This window comes from Carassius gibelio, chromosome A19 (genome assembly GCF_023724105.1).
Source record: "Carassius gibelio isolate Cgi1373 ecotype wild population from Czech Republic chromosome A19, carGib1.2-hapl.c, whole genome shotgun sequence".
Lineage (NCBI taxonomy): Eukaryota > Metazoa > Chordata > Actinopteri > Cypriniformes > Cyprinidae > Carassius > Carassius gibelio.
This window is the reverse complement of record NC_068389.1, coordinates 2,204,299-2,217,460: the sequence shown is the minus strand read 5'-3', so window position 1 is coordinate 2,217,460 and position 13,162 is coordinate 2,204,299. Positions and strand designations below refer to the sequence as shown.

General features: G+C 37.9%; 10 pseudogenes; all 10 read right to left on the bottom strand.

Moving 5' to 3' along the window:
- Positions 1–200: 200 nt before the first annotated feature.
- On the bottom strand, positions 201–319 carry LOC127937081 (uncharacterized; annotated as a pseudogene).
- A 795-nt stretch (positions 320–1,114) lies between these two features.
- LOC127936322 (uncharacterized) lies at positions 1,115–1,233 on the bottom strand (annotated as a pseudogene).
- A 1,341-nt stretch (positions 1,234–2,574) lies between these two features.
- Positions 2,575–2,693, bottom strand: LOC127936348 (uncharacterized; annotated as a pseudogene).
- Positions 2,694–4,592: 1,899 nt separating this feature from the next.
- LOC127936320 (uncharacterized) lies at positions 4,593–4,711 on the bottom strand (annotated as a pseudogene).
- A 505-nt stretch (positions 4,712–5,216) lies between these two features.
- On the bottom strand, positions 5,217–5,335 carry LOC127937201 (uncharacterized; annotated as a pseudogene).
- A 1,063-nt stretch (positions 5,336–6,398) lies between these two features.
- LOC127936347 (uncharacterized) lies at positions 6,399–6,517 on the bottom strand (annotated as a pseudogene).
- Positions 6,518–8,277: 1,760 nt separating this feature from the next.
- LOC127936346 (uncharacterized) lies at positions 8,278–8,396 on the bottom strand (annotated as a pseudogene).
- A 777-nt stretch (positions 8,397–9,173) lies between these two features.
- LOC127936345 (uncharacterized) lies at positions 9,174–9,292 on the bottom strand (annotated as a pseudogene).
- Positions 9,293–11,338: 2,046 nt separating this feature from the next.
- Positions 11,339–11,457, bottom strand: LOC127937200 (uncharacterized; annotated as a pseudogene).
- A 1,063-nt stretch (positions 11,458–12,520) lies between these two features.
- Positions 12,521–12,639, bottom strand: LOC127936344 (uncharacterized; annotated as a pseudogene).
- Positions 12,640–13,162: the final 523 nt, after the last annotated feature.

The window sequence follows — 13,162 nt, the reverse complement described above, 5'->3', positions numbered from 1 at the left end:
AGATCGGGCATTGACTCTATTTTTTGGCAAAATTATTATATACTAAGTGAAAAATTTCAAAATAGCTTAGAGTACCTGGCATTCCCAGGCGGTCTCTCATCCAAGTACTTACCTGGCCCAAACCTGCTTATGTTCAGAGATCGGGCATTGACTCTATTTTTTGGCAAAATTATTATATACTAAGTGAAAAATTTCAAAATAGCTTAGAGTACCTGGCATTCTCAGTCGGTCTCCCATCCAGGCACTAACCAGGCCCAAACCTGCTTAGCTTCCGAGATCAGACAAGATCGGGCATAGCCAGGCTGGTATGGCCATAAGCGAAGACTGCTGCAAAGAGAAGGCTATTTAAAGATCAGCCAATCTACTCGCCAGTACATTATAAAAGTAGGAAAGAAACCCCAAAAGCTTAAAGCACCTGGTATTCCTAGGCGGTCTCTCATCCAAGTACTAACCTGGCCCAAACCTGCTTATATTCAGAGATCGGGCATTGACTCTATTTTTTGCCAAATTTATTATATACTAAGTGAAAAAATTCCAAAAGCTTAAAGCACCTGGTATTCCTTGGCGGTCTATCATTCAAGTACTAACCAGACCTTAACCTGCTAAGATTCAGAGATCGGGCATTGACTCTATTTTTTTTTTTTTTTTGCAAGATTATTATATAATTTGTGAAAAATATCCAAAAATTTAAAGCACCTGGTATTCCCAGGCAGTCTCCCATCCATGTACTAACCTGGCCCAAACCTGCTTATATTCAGAGATCGGGCATTGACTCTATTTTTTGCCAAATTTATTATATACTAAGTGAAAAAATTCCAAAAGCTTAAAGCACCTGGTATTCCTTGGCGGTCTCTCATCCAAGTACTAACCAGACCTAAACCTGCTAAGATTCAGAGATCGGGCATTGACTCTTTTTTTTTTTTTTTTTTTTTTTTTTTTTTGCAAGATTATTATATAATTCGTGAAAAATATCCAAAAATTTAAAGCACCTGATATTCCCAGGCAGTCTCCCATCCATGTACTAACCTGGCGCAAACCTGCTTATATTCAGAGATCGAGCATTGACTCTATTTTTTGGCAAAATTATTATATACTAAGTGAAAAATTTCAAAATAGCTTAGAGTACCTGGCATTCCCAGGCGGTCTCCCATCCAGGCACTAACCAGGCCCAAACCTGCTTAGCTTCCAAGATCAGACAAGATCGGGTATAGCCAGGCTGGTATGGCCATAAGCGAAGACTGCTGCAAAGAGAAGGCTATTTAAAGATCAGACAATCTACTCGCCAGTACATTATAAAAGTAGGAAAGAAACCCCAAAAGCTTAAAGCACCTGGTATTCCTAGGCGGTCTCTCATCCAAGTACTAACCTGGCCCAAACCTGCTAAGATTCAGAGATCGGGCATTGACTCTTTTTTTTTTTTTTTTGCAAGATTATTATATAATTCGTGAAAAATATCCAAAAATTTAAAGCACCTGGTATTCCCAGGCAGTCTCCCATCCATGTACTAACCTGGCCCAAACCTGCTTATATTCAGAGATCGGGCATTGACTCTATATTTTGCCAAATTTATTATATACTAAGTGAAAAAATTCCAAAAGCTTAAAGCACCTGGTATTCTTTGGCGGTCTCTCATCCAAGTACTAACCAGACCTAAACCTGCTAAGATTCAGAGATCAGGCATTGACTCTCTTTTTTTTTTTTTTTTTTTGCAAGATTATTATATAATTCGTGAAAAAATATCCAAAAATTTAAAGCACCTGATATTCCCAGGCAGTCTCCCATCCATGTACTAACCTGGCGCAAACCTGCTTATATTCAGAGATCGGGCATTGACTCTATTTTTTGGCAAAATTATTATATACTAAGTGAAAAATTTCAAAATAGCTTAGAGTACCTGGCATTCCCAGGCGGTCTCTCATCCAAGTACTTACCTGGCCCAAACCTGCTTATATTCAGAGATCGGGCATTGACTCTATTTTTTGCCAAATTTATTATATACTAAGTGAAAAAATTCCAAAAGCTTAAAGCACCTGGTATTCCTTGGCGGTCTATCATTCAAGTACTAACCAGACCTTAACCTGCTAAGATTCAGAGATCGGGCATTGACTTCTTTTTTTTTTTTTTGCAAGATTATTATATAATTCGTGAAAAATATCCAAAAATTTAAAGCACCTGGTATTCCCAGGCAGTCTCCCATCCATGTACTAACCTGGCCCAAACCTGCTTATATTCAGAGATCGGGCATTGACTCTATTTTTTGCCAAATTTATTATATACTAAGTGAAAAAATTCCAAAAGCTTAAAGCACCTGGTATTCCTTGGCGGTCTCTCATCCAAGTACTAACTAGACCTAAACCTGCTAAAATTCAGAGATCGGGCATTGACTCTTTTTTTTTTTTTTGCAAGATTATTATATAATTCGTGAAAAATATCCAAAAATTTAAAGCACCTGGTATTCCCAGGCAGTCTCCCATCCATGTACTAACCTGGCGCAAACCTGCTTATATTCAGAGATCGGGCATTGACTCTATTTTTTGGCAAAATTATTATATACTAAGTGAAAAATTTCAAAATAGATTAGAGTACCTGGCATTCCCAGGCGGTCTCCCATCCAGGCACTAACCAGGCCCAAACCTGCTTAGCTTCCGAGATCAGACAAGATCGGGCATAGCCAGGCTGGTATGGCCATAAGCGAAGACTGCTGCAAAGAGAAGGCTATTTAAAGATCAGCCAATCTACTCGCCAGTACATTATAAAAGTAGGAAAGAAACCCCAAAAGCTTAAAGCACCTGGTATTCCTAGGCGGTCTCTCATCCAAGTACTAACCTGGCCCAAACCTGCTTATATTCAGAGATCGGGCATTGACTCTATTTTTTGCCAAATTTATTATATACTAAGTGAAAAAATTCCAAAAGCTTAAAGCACCTGGTATTCCTTGGCGGTCTATCATTCAAGTACTATCCAGACCTTAACCTGCTAAGATTCAGAGATCGGGCATTGACTTCTTTTTTTTTTTTTTGCAAGATTATTATATAATTCGTGAAAAATATCCAAAAATTTAAAGCACCTGGTATTCCCAGGCAGTCTCCCATCCATGTACTAACCTGGCCCAAACCTGCTTATATTCAGAGATCGGGCATTGACTCTATTTTTTGCCAAATTTATTATATACTAAGTGAAAAAATTCCAAAAGCTTAAAGCACCTGGTATTCCTTGGCGGTCTATCATTCAAGTACTATCCAGACCTTAACCTGCTAAGATTCAGAGATCGGGCATTGACTTCTTTTTTTTTTTTTTGCAAGATTATTATATAATTCGTGAAAAATATCCAAAAATTTAAAGCACCTGGTATTCCCAGGCAGTCTCCCATCCATGTACTAACCTGGCCCAAACCTGCTTATATTCAGAGATCGGGCATTGACTCTATTTTTTGCCAAATTTATCATATACTAAGTGAAAAAATTCCAAAAGCTTAAAGCACCTGGTATTCCTTGGCGGTCTCTCATCCAAGTACTAACTAGACCTAAACCTGCTAAAATTCAGAGATCGGGCATTGACTCTTTTTTTTTTTTTTTGCAAGATTATTATATAATTCTTGAAAAATATCCAAAAATTTAAAGCACCTGGTATTCCCAGGCAGTCTCCCATCCATGTACTAACCTGGCCCAAACCTGCTTATATTCAGAGATCGGGCATTGACTTTATATTTTGCCAAATTTATTATATACTAAGTGAAAAAATTCCAAAAGCTTAAAGCACCTGGTATTCTTTGGCGGTCTCTCATCCAAGTACTAACCAGACCTAAACCTGCTAAGATTCAGAGATCGGGCATTGACTCTCTTTTTTTTTTTTTTTTTTTTTGCAAGATTATTATATAATTCGTGAAAAATATCCAAAAATTTAAAGCACCTGATATTCCCAGGCAGTCTCCCATCCATGTACTAACCTGGCGCAAACCTGCTTATATTCAGAGATCGGGCATTGACTCTATTTTTTGGCAAAATTATTATATACTAAGTGAAAAATTTCAAAATAGCTTAGAGTACCTGGCATTCCCAGGCGGTCTCTCATCCAAGTACTAACCTGGCCCAAACCTGCTTATATTCAGAGATCGGGCATTGACTCTATTTTTTGCCAAATTTATTATATACTAAGTGAAAAAATTCCAAAAGCTTAAAGCACCTGGTATTCCTTGGCGGTCTATCATTCAAGTACTAACCAGACCTTAACCTGCTAAGATTCAGAGATCGGGCATTGACTTCTTTTTTTTTTTTTTGCAAGATTATTATATAATTCGTGAAAAATATCCAAAAATTTAAAGCACCTGGTATTCCCAGGCAGTCTCCCATCCATGTACTAACCTGGCCCAAACCTGCTTATATTCAGAGATCGGGCATTGACTCTATTTTTTGCCAAATTTATTATATACTAAGTGAAAAAATTCCAAAAGCTTAAAGCACCTGGTATTCCTTGGCGGTCTCTCATCCAAGTACTAACTAGACCTAAACCTGCTAAAATTCAGAGATCGGGCATTGACTCTTTTTTTTTTTTTTTTTGCAAGATTATTATATAATTTGTGAAAAATATCCAAAAATTTAAAGCACCTGGTATTCCCAGGCAGTCTCCCATCCATGTACTAACCAGGCCCAAACCTGCTTAGCTTCCGAGATCAGACAAGATCGGGCATAGCCAGGCTGGTATGGCCATAAGCGAAGACTGCTGCAAAGAGAAGGCTATTTAAAGATCAGCCAATCTACTCGCCAGTACATTATAAAAGTAGGAAAGAAACCCCAAAAGCTTAAAGCACCTGGTATTCCTAGGCGGTCTCTCATCCAAGTACTAACCTGGCCCAAACCTGCTTATATTCAGAGATCAGGCATTGAGTCTATTTTTTGCCAAATTTATTATATACTAAGTGAAAAAATTCCAAAAGCTTAAAGCACCTGGTATTCCTTGGCGGTCTCTCATCCAAGTACTAACCAGACCTAAACCTGCTAAGATTCAGAGATCGGGCATTGACTCTTTTTTTTTTTTTTTTTTTTTGCAAGAATATTATATAATTCATGAAAAATATCCAAAAATGTAAAGCACCTGATATTCCCAGGCAGTCTCCCATCCATGTACTAACCTGGCGCAAACCTGCTTATATTCAGAGATAGGGCATTGACTCTATTTTTTGGCAAAATTATTATATACTAAGTGAAAATTTTCAAAATAGCTTAGAGTACCTGGCATTCCCAGGCGGTCTCCCATCCAGGCACTAACCAGGCCCAAACCTGCTTAGCTTCCTAGATCAGACAAGATCGGGCATAGCCAGGCTGGTATGGCCATAAGCGAAGACTGCTGCAAAGAGAAGGCTATTTAAAGATCAGCCAATCTACTCGCCAGTACATTATAAAAGTAGGAAAGAAACCCCAAAAGCTTAAAGCACCTGGTATTCCTAGGCGGTCTCTCATCCAAGTACTAACCTGGCCCAAACCTGCTTATATTCAGAGATCGGGCATTGACTCTATTTTTTGGCAAATTTATTATATACTAAGTGAAAAAATTCCAAAAGCTTAAAGCACCTGGTATTCCTTGGCGGTCTATCATTCAAGTACTAACCAGACCTTAACCTGCTAAGATTCAGAGATCGGGCATTGACTTCTTCTTTTTTTTTTTTTTTTGCAAGATTATTATATAATTCGTGAAAAATATCCAAAAATTTAAAGCACCTGGTATTCCCAGGCAGTCTCCCATCCATGTACTAACCTGGCCCAAACCTGCTTATATTCAGAGATCGGGCATTGACTCTATTTTTTGCCAAATTTATTATAAACTAAGTGAAAAAATTCCAAAAGCTTTAAGCACCTGGTATTCCTAGGCGGTCTTTCAACCAAGTACTAACCAGACCTAAACCTGCTAAGATTCAGAGATCGGGCATTGACTCTATTTTTTTTTTTTTTTGCAAGATTATTATATAATTTGTGAAAAATATCCAAAAATTTAAAGCACCTGGTATTCCCAGGCAGTCTCCCATCCATGTACTAACCTGGCCCAAACCTGCTTATATTCAGAGATCGGGCATTGACTCTATATTGTGCCAAATTTATTATATACTAAGTGAAAAAATTCCAAAAGCTTAAAGCACCTGGTATTCCTTGGCGGTCTCTCATCCAAGTACTAACCAGACCTAAACCTGCTAAGATTCAGAGATCGGGCATTGACTCTTTTTTTTTTTTTTTTGCAAGATTATTATATAATTCGTGAAAAATATCCAAAAATTTAAAGCACCTGATTTTCCCAGGCAGTCTCCCATCCATGTACTAACCTGGCGCAAACCTGCTTATATTCAGAGATCGGGCATTGACTCTATTTTTTGGCAAAATTATTATATACTAAGTGAAAAATTTCAAAATAGATTAGAGTACCTGGCATTCCCAGGCGGTCTCCCATCCAGGCACTAACCAGGCCCAAACCTGCTTAGCTTCCGAGATCAGACAAGATCGGGCATAGCCAGGCTGGTATGGCCATAAGCGAAGACTGCTGCAAAGAGAAGGCTATTTAAAGATCAGCCAATCTACTCGCCAGTACATTATAAAAGTAGGAAAGAAACCCCAAAAGCTTAAAGCACCTGGTATTCCTAGGCGGTCTCTCATCCAAGTACTAACCTGGCCCAAACCTGCTTATATTCAGAGATCGGGCGTTGACTCTATTTTTTGCCAAATTTATTATATACTAAGTGAAAAAATTCCAAAAGCTTAAAGCACCTGGTATTCCTTGGCGGTCTATCATTCAAGTACTAACCAGACCTTAACCTGCTAAGATTCAGAGATCGGGCATTGACTTCTTTTTTTTTTTTTTTGCAAGATTATTATATAATTCGTGAAAAATATCCAAAAATTTAAAGCACCTGGTATTCCCAGGCAGTCTCCCATCCATGTACTAACCTGGCCCAAACCTGCTTATATTCAGAGATCGGGCATTGACTCTATTTTTTGCCAAATTTATTATATACTAAGTGAAAAAATTCCAAAAGCTTAAAGCAACTGGTATTCCTTGGCGGTCTCTCATCCAAGTACTAACTAGACCTAAACCTGCTAAAATTCAGAGATCGGGCATTGACTCTTTTTTTTTTTTTTTTGCAAGATTATTATATAATTCGTGAAAAATATCCAAAAATTTAAAGCACCTGGTATTCCCAGGCAGTCTCCCATCCATGTACTAACCTGGCCCAAACCTGCTTATATTCAGAGATCGGGCATTGACTTTATATTTTGCCAAATTTATTATATACTAAGTGAAAAAATTCCAAAAGCTTAAAGCACCTGGTATTCTTTGGCGGTCTCTCATCCAAGTACTAACCAGACCTAAACCTGCTAAGATTCAGAGATCGGGCATTGACTCTCTTTTTTTTTTTTTTTTTTTTTGCAAGATTATTATATAATTCGTGAAAAATATCCAAAAATTTAAAGCACCTGATATTCCCAGGCAGTCTCCCATCCATGTACTAACCTGGCGCAAACCTGCTTATATTCAGAGATCAGGCATTGACTCTATTTTTTGGCAAAATTATTATATACTAAGTGAAAAATTTCAAAATAGCTTAGAGTACCTGGCATTCCCAGGCGGTCTCTCATCCAAGTACTAACCTGGCCCAAACCTGCTTATATTCAGAGATCGGGCATTGACTCTATTTTTTGCCAAATTTATTATATACTAAGTGAAAAAATTCCAAAAGCTTAAAGCACCTGGTATTCCTTGGCGGTCTATCATTCAAGTACTAACCAGACCTTAACCTGCTAAGATTCAGAGATCGGGCATTGACTTCTTTTTTTTTTTTTTTGCAAGATTATTATATAATTCGTGAAAAATATCCAAAAATTTAAAGCACCTGGTATTCCCAGGCAGTCTCCCATCCATGTACTAACCTGGCCCAAACCTGCTTATATTCAGAGATCGGGCATTGACTCTATTTTTTGCCAAATTTATTATATACTAAGTGAAAAAATTCCAAAAGCTTAAAGCACTTGGTATTCCTTGGCGGTCTCTCATCCAAGTACTAACCAGACCTAAACCTGCTAAGATTCAGAGATCGGGCATTGACTCTTTTTTTTTTTTTTTTGCAAGATTATTATATAATTCGTGAAAAATATCCAAAAATTTAAAGCACCTGATTTTCCCAGGCAGTCTCCCATCCATGTACTAACCTGGCGCAAACCTGCTTATATTCAGAGATCGGGCATTGACTCTATTTTTTGGCAAAATTATTATATACTAAGTGAAAAATTTCAAAATAGATTAGAGTACCTGGCATTCCCAGGCGGTCTCCCATCCAGGCACTAACCAGGCCCAAACCTGCTTAGCTTCCGAGATCAGACAAGATCGGGCATAGCCAGGCTGGTATGGCCATAAGCGAAGACTGCTGCAAAGAGAAGGCTATTTAAAGATCAGCCAATCTACTCGCCAGTACATTATAAAAGTAGGAAAGAAACCCCAAAAGCTTAAAGCACCTGGTATTCCTAGGCGGTCTCTCATCCAAGTACTAACCTGGCCCAAACCTGCTTATATTCAGAGATCGGGCATTGACTCTATTTTTTGCCAAATTTATTATATACTAAGTGAAAAAATTCCAAAAGCTTAAAGCACCTGGTATTCCTTGGCGGTCTATCATTCAAGTACTAACCAGACCTTAACCTGCTAAGATTCAGAGATCGGGCATTGACTTCTTTTTTTTTTTTTTTGCAAGATTATTATATAATTCGTGAAAAATATCCAAAAATTTAAAGCACCTGGTATTCCCAGGCAGTCTCCCATCCATGTACTAACCTGGCCCAAACCTGCTTATATTCAGAGATCGGGCATTGACTCTATTTTTTGCCAAATTTATTATATACTAAGTGAAAAAATTCCAAAAGCTTAAAGCACCTGGTATTCCTTGGCGGTCTCTCATCCAAGTACTAACTAGACCTAAACCTGCTAAAATTCAGAGATCGGGCATTGACTCTTTTTTTTTTTTTTGCAAGATTATTATATAATTCGTGAAAAATATCCAAAAATTTAAAGCACCTGGTATTCCCAGGCAGTCTCCCATCCATGTACTAACCTGGCGCAAACCTGCTTATATTCAGAGATCGGGCATTGACTCTATTTTTTGGCAAAATTATTATATACTAAGTGAAAAATTTCAAAATAGATTAGAGTACCTGGCATTCCCAGGCGGTCTCCCATCCAGGCACTAACCAGGCCCAAACCTGCTTAGCTTCCGAGATCAGACAAGATCGGGCATAGCCAGGCTGGTATGGCCATAAGCGAAGACTGCTGCAAAGAGAAGGCTATTTAAAGATCAGCCAATCTACTCGCCAGTACATTATAAAAGTAGGAAAGAAACCCCAAAAGCTTAAAGCACCTGGTATTCCTAGGCGGTCTCTCATCCAAGTACTAACCTGGCCCAAACCTGCTTATATTCAGAGATCGGGCATTGACTCTATTTTTTGCCAAATTTATTATATACTAAGTGAAAAAATTCCAAAAGCTTAAAGCACCTGGTATTCCTTGGCGGTCTATCATTCAAGTACTAACCAGACCTTAACCTGCTAAGATTCAGAGATCGGGCATTGACTTCTTTTTTTTTTTTTTTTGCAAGATTATTATATAATTCGTGAAAAATATCCAAAAATTTAAAGCACCTGGTATTCCCAGGCAGTCTCCCATCCATGTACTAACCTGGCCCAAACCTGCTTATATTCAGAGATCGGGCATTGACTCTATTTTTTGCCAAATTTATTATATACTAAGTGAAAAAATTCCAAAAGCTTAAAGCACCTGGTATTCCTTGGCGGTCTCTCATCCAAGTACTAACTAGACCTAAACCTGCTAAAATTCAGAGATCGGGCATTGACTCTTTTTTTTTTTTTTTGCAAGATTATTATATAATTCGTGAAAAATATCCAAAAATTTAAAGCACCTGGTATTCCCAGGCAGTCTCCCATCCATGTACTAACCTGGCCCAAACCTGCTTATATTCAGAGATCGGGCATTGACTTTATATTTTGCCAAATTTATTATATACTAAGTGAAAAAATTCCAAAAGCTTAAAGCACCTGGTATTCTTTGGCGGTCTCTCATCCAAGTACTAACCAGACCTAAACCTGCTAAGATTCAGAGATCGGGCATTGACTCTCTTTTTTTTTTTTTTTTTTTTTTGCAAGATTATTATATAATTCGTGAAAAATATCCAAAAATTTAAAGCACCTGATATTCCCAGGCAGTCTCCCATCCATGTACTAACCTGGCGCAAACCTGCTTATATTCAGAGATCGGGCATTGACTCTATTTTTTGGCAAAATTATTATATACTAAGTGAAAAATTTCAAAATAGCTTAGAGTACCTGGCATTCCCAGGCGGTCTCTCATCCAAGTACTAACCTGGCCCAAACCTGCTTATATTCAGAGATCGGGCATTGACTCTATTTTTTGCCAAATTTATTATATACTAAGTGAAAAAATTCCAAAAGCTTAAAGCACCTGGTATTCCTTGGCGGTCTATCATTCAAGTACTAACCAGACCTTAACCTGCTAAGATTCAGAGATCGGGCATTGACTTCTTTTTTTTTTTTTTTGCAAGATTATTATATAATTCGTGAAAAATATCCAAAAATTTAAAGCACCTGGTATTCCCAGGCAGTCTCCCATCCATGTACTAACCTGGCCCAAACCTGCTTATATTCAGAGATCGGGCATTGACTCTATTTTTTGCCAAATTTATTATATACTAAGTGAAAAAATTCCAAAAGCTTAAAGCACCTGGTATTCCTTGGCGGTCTCTCATCCAAGTACTAACTAGACCTAAACCTGCTAAAATTCAGAGATCGGGCATTGACTCTTTTTTTTTTTTTTTTTGCAAGATTATTATATAATTTGTGAAAAAAATCCAAAAATTTAAAGCACCTGGTATTCCCAGGCAGTCTCCCATCCATGTACTAACCTGGCCCAAACCTGCTTATATTCAGAGATCAGGCATTGAGTCTATTTTTTGCCAAATTTATTATATACTAAGTGAAAAAATTCCAAAAGCTTAAAGCACCTGGTATTCCTTGGCGGTCTCTCATCCAAGTACTAACCAGACCTAAACCTGCTAAGATTCAGAGATCGGGCATTGACTCTTTTTTTTTTTTTTTTTTTTTGCAAGAATATTATATAATTCATGAAAAATATCCAAAAATGTAAAGCACCTGATATTCCCAGGCAGTCTCCCATCCATGTACTAACCTGGCGCAAACCTGCTTATATTCAGAGATCGGGCATTGACTCTATTTTTTGGCAAAATTATTATATACTAAGTGAAATTTTTCAAAATAGCTTAGAGTACCTGGCATTCCCAGGCGGTCTCCCATCCAGGCACTAACCAGGCCCAAACCTGCTTAGCTTCCTAGATCAGACAAGATCGGGCATAGCCAGGCTGGTATGGCCATAAGCGAAGACTGCTGCAAAGAGAAGGCTATTTAAAGATCAGCCAATCTACTCGCCAGTACATTATAAAAGTAGGAAAGAAACCCCAAAAGCTTAAAGCACCTGGTATTCCTAGGCGGTCTCTCATCCAAGTACTAACCTGGCCCAAACCTGCTTATATTCAGAGATCGGGCATTGACTCTATTTTTTGGCAAATTTATTATATACTAAGTGAAAAAATTCCAAAAGCTTAAAGCACCTGGTATTCCTTGGCGGTCTATCATTCAAGTACTAACCAGACCTTAACCTGCTAAGATTCAGAGATCGGGCATTGACTTCTTCTTTTTTTTTTTTTTTTGCAAGATTATTATATAATTCGTGAAAAATATCCAAAAATTTAAAGCACCTGGTATTCCCAGGCAGTCTCCCATCCATGTACTAACCTGGCCCAAACCTGCTTATATTCAGAGATCGGGCATTGACTCTATTTTTTGCCAAATTTATTATAAACTAAGTGAAAAAATTCCAAAAGCTTTAAGCACCTGGTATTCCTAGGCGGTCTTTCAACCAAGTACTAACCAGACCTAAACCTGCTAAGATTCAGAGATCGGGCATTGACTCTATTTTTTTTTTTTTTTGCAAGATTATTATATAATTTGTGAAAAATATCCAAAAATTTAAAGCACCTGGTATTCCCAGGCAGTCTCCCATCCATGTACTAACCTGGCCCAAACCTGCTTATATTCAGAGATCGGGCACTGACTCTATTTTTTGCCAAATTTATTATATACTAAGTGAAAAAATTCCAAAAGCTTAAAGCACCTGGTATTCCTTGGCGGTCTCTCATCCAAGTACTAACCAGACCTAAACCTGCTAAGATTCAGAGATCGGGCATTGACTCTTTTTTTTTTTTTTTTGCAAGATTATTATATAATTCGTGAAAAATATCCAAAAATTTAAAGCACCTGATTTTCCCAGGCAGTCTCCCATCCATGTACTAACCTGGCGCAAACCTGCTTATATTCAGAGATCGGGCATTGACTCTATTTTTTGGCAAAATTATTATATACTAAGTGAAAAATTTCAAAATAGATTAGAGTACCTGGCATTCCCAGGCGGTCTCCCATCCAGGCACTAACCAGGCCCAAACCTGCTTAGCTTCCGAGATCAGACAAGATCGGGCATAGCCAGGCTGGTATGGCCATAAGCGAAGACTGCTGCAAAGAGAAGGCTATTTAAAGATCAGCCAATCTACTCGCCAGTACATTATAAAAGTAGGAAAGAAACCCCAAAAGCTTAAAGCACCTGGTATTCCTAGGCGGTCTCTCATCCAAGTACTAACCTGGCCCAAACCTGCTTATATTCAGAGATCGGGCATTGACTCTATTTTTTGCCAAATTTATTATATACTAAGTGAAAAAATTCCAAAAGCTTAAAGCACCTGGTATTCCTTGGCGGTCTATCATTCAAGTACTAACCAGACCTTAACCTGCTAAGATTCAGAGATCGGGCATTGACTTCTTTTTTTTTTTTTTTGCAAGATTATTATATAATTCGTGAAAAATATCCAAAAATTTAAAGCACCTGGTATTCCCAGGCAGTCTCCCATCCATGTACTAACCTGGCCCAAACCTGCTTATATTCAGAGATCGGGCATTGACTCTATTTTTTGCCAAATTTATTATATACTAAGTGAAAAAATTCCAAAAGCTTAAAGCAACTGGTATTCCTT